The following is a 4,059-nucleotide window of genomic DNA, read 5'->3' as shown; positions in this document are numbered from 1 at the left end:
AACCCAAGATTATTGCCACAAAACGCCTGTAGAAACTCATTACATCATAAGTACTCAAAGAACCGACCATATCTATTACTGTGTTGATCTAATCTACTACTAAATTGTCCTATTTTTGCGAGTTCCTTACGAATTACCCTCAAGTTGACACTTCTCCTTGCCAGAACACCACGATCCTTACCCAAAACTCACCACAAGAGGTCCTAACATAAAACCACATACCCTTAAGCCCATAAGTCGTTGTATTCTCTCTTAAGCACCCTAAAAGTACCACAACTGAACTCTTAAGAGACCTTATGTGAATATAAAGTTGTTCTATTTACCTTTATGATACTGGAATGTAGAATCCATAGTAATACAGAAATACCGCAAGTCCCGACACCATCCGATGCCAATCTTAGATTCTAGCCATATACAAATCCGCAAAGTTCTCAATTGCTACATATAAACCTTAAATCTATTAGAACCATTCTCGAGTGTCATCCACTCTACTCAAATCTCAATTGCACCGTCCAAATAGGCCAAATGACCTGTGCCCCATTAGCACGATAACACCCAAAAAAGTAATCCCACCTTAACACAACCAAACAAATTCCTACTCCCTGCACACCGTATCCTTCACGAATAACCACTCAATCATTCCATAATTTTAATATACCCAAAGAGTGTAATACAACCCGTATCCAGAAGTTCCCTTACTCGAGTCATCCTCGAACTCAAACTCTGCAAGTCATAACTGATTCACAAGTATACCTCAAACCGAAACAACATAATCATGGAATCAACTCATCGATAGCAGACTCCCTCACTTGGCTCAAAGCCATGGAATAAAACATCTGATAACTTACAATAACCATACCCAATTACTGCCATAAAATGAGATTACACTAAATCCTTCATAAGCTCATGTAACACAAACCATCTAATACCTCAAATCATCTGCAAATCTCGCATTAACTCTTTTAACAGTCAAGCCAACTTCCACAAGCGATCTGAACTCAAATTGCAACACATAATTCACTGGTAAAAGATAACCCTCTACAAAAACAACATAGGGATCACGCAACCTCAGGACACCCCACAGGAGATAACCCTCATGATTTCCCTTAAACTGATGTCTCTCTATACCCTTCCATAGACACATCTACTATGCCATCACTTAATCTTCCTGAGTCTGAACTCATAACATGACATGAAAATCTACATCACTCCACAATTAAACAACATGAAAGATCCTTCAACACACCCATAACTCGAGATTATACGTCAAATCAAGATAGAAAATCAAGAACCCAATAGTCCTTTTGTTTCACATCTCAAGAAAACTCTTCTCATCACATTCAAACAATCTGAACACTTCCCGCAGTCACATCATACTCGTTATATAGCCATCAACCACTCATCGAGCCTGAAATTCCACTAATAGGGACACTACCGGACTTATAAGTCCAAAATCACGTGCTCATACAACCGAAATCTCTATGCTCAAGCCACCGTCAAAACTCAGCCTCAAGTCCTCCAGACTAGCCCATCATCAGCACACAGAAATCACATCTAGCACCTCATCCATGGAATCACAAGTCAGCGATACAGAGCTGATATCGAGCACTCACATGAGCATACGAATGCCTGGAAGGAATTCAAAGAGTTACGCTTCAAGCTGAATCAATGCCACACCACAAGGAAAGAAAGATGGGAAGTATACCCTAAATGTCCTGTACCCTCTCGAAGATAGGTATGCACGTCATCATACCGATCCACAAAACTCTACTAGACACTTGCTCATGACTTATAGAACCTATAAACCTAGAGCTCTGATACCAATCTGCCATGACCCAAAATCCAACTAGTCATGATGGAACCTAACCTAACCCGCTAGGTAAACCAATTTAACAACAAACCAATTCTAATAACACTTTAATAAAGCAATTAAGTAAAGAAATATCTGAATCTGATACATTCCCCAAGGACTGGTAGTACAAATCACGAGCTTCTAAGAATAGAGTTTACGAAGCTGGTATGAAGTAAATATATCATCTATTTAAAAAGTACATAAATAGAGTTTTATGAATCTAGCGCTACATGAACAAGAGACAGCTACAACTGGAACGCATGTACATCTTCAAATGCAACTCCCGTCGAATGCAACAACATCAGCAGTCAACATCTGCATGCAAGGTGCAGAAGTGTAGTATGAGTACATCTGACCCCATGTAATCAATAAGTTACAAACCTAACCTTAGGTTGAAAGTAGTAACGAGCTGGAACAAAGGTCGGGTCCAACATCCAATACCCAACAACAGTTCATAACAACGTACAACAAGTAATAAAATAAGTAACTAAGAGATAAAATGTTCAGCTTAATCATGATTCCCGAAATTAGTTCCGCTTTTCAAGTATATCAGTGAAAACCCAAGTCTTTACCGAAATTGCCAAAAATATGAGTAAGTTGGAAAACTGTAATTTTTCCCAAAAAACTTTCAACAGGTAAATGTTTCATTTTCAGATAGCATGAGGAAAGTACATCTCTATGCCTACATGTCAAGATATAGGTAAAATCATGAATGTCACCAAAATCGGGTAGCAGAAGGAAATGCATCTCTATGCATGTATCTCAAGTACGTATGTCAAATACTATGCCTCTCAATGATGAACTCATGTACTCACACTCTCAGAGTACTCAATATCACTGTCTCGCATTCTCTCTCACCATGCTTAATACCCAACACACTCAATCACTCAGCACTGTACAATACTTGTTGCATCGTGCAACCTGATTCACATATAGCCATAAGGCCCGTTGCGGCCTGCAACCTGATCCACATATATATAGCCATAAATCTCATTTCGGCGTGAAACCCAATCCATATGTATATAGTCATAAGGCTCGTTGCGGCATGCAACACGATCCACACGCGCACACACACACACACACACACACACACACACATATATATATATATATATATATATATATATATATATATATATATATATTATAGAAAAAAATCAATTGCACTCACTAGGGTGGGTGCAGACCCGTAGGGGCTCCTTCATCCCAAGCGCTATCATAAATCAGTTAAACTCGCTGCAGCGTGCAGCTCCATCCCACAAAGGTCACTCATAATTAGGCCATCGGCCTCACTCAGTCATCAATCTCTCCAGTCTCTCTCTCACGTCTCACAATGTCATGAAACTAGCCCGAAAATAATGATAGGATGTATGAATAAATAATAGCAGAGACTGAGATATGATATGTAATGAATAAATTTGGCTGAGTACGAATTCCAATGAAATCAATAAGTCAACAGCAAGAAACGACCATTGTGGGTCCCAACAGGACCGACATATAGCCTAAATATAATCTCTAGCTAATTGATAGCTCAATTACTTTAGTACGTAGAGATTCAATGGTTATAGATAAGATCAAGTAACTACACAGTACCACAAAAATAAAGGAGTCATAATTCACACGGTGCACGCCCACACGCCCGTCACCTAGCATGTGTGTCACCTCAACACCAGTCACATAGCACGTAATTCAGGGTTTCATACCCTCAGCACCAAATTTAAAAGTATTACTTACCTCGAACAAGCCAGTTCTAATACCGAGCAAGCCAAGTGATGCTCAAACAATGCCATCTCATGTGTACCGACCTCCGAACGACTAAAAACTAGTCAAAAGCAACTCAAATACATCAAATAATGCCAAGGGAAACAAACTTATCGATAAATGTTGAATATTTAATCAAAAGCCTAAAATCATCCAAAAATTCCAACCCAGGCCCGCCCCTCAAAACCCGACTAAACACACAAAATCTGACAACTCATTCAATTATGAGTCCAACCATGCTAGTTTCACTCAAATATGACTCCAAATCGATGTTCAAAACTCAAAAATTTACATTATGAAACTTTAGGCTAAAATCCTTGATTTCTCTTTAAAATTCATCCACCTATTGCCAAAAATGAAGATAGATTCATGGAATAAGATCAAAACAAAGTGTAGAATACTTATCCCAATCCTTGTGATAAAAATTGCTCCAAAAATCGCTCCAT

Source organism: Nicotiana sylvestris, chromosome 11 (genome assembly GCF_000393655.2).
Source record: "Nicotiana sylvestris chromosome 11, ASM39365v2, whole genome shotgun sequence".
Lineage (NCBI taxonomy): Eukaryota > Viridiplantae > Streptophyta > Magnoliopsida > Solanales > Solanaceae > Nicotiana > Nicotiana sylvestris.
Note: the sequence above shows the minus strand (reverse complement) of the source record.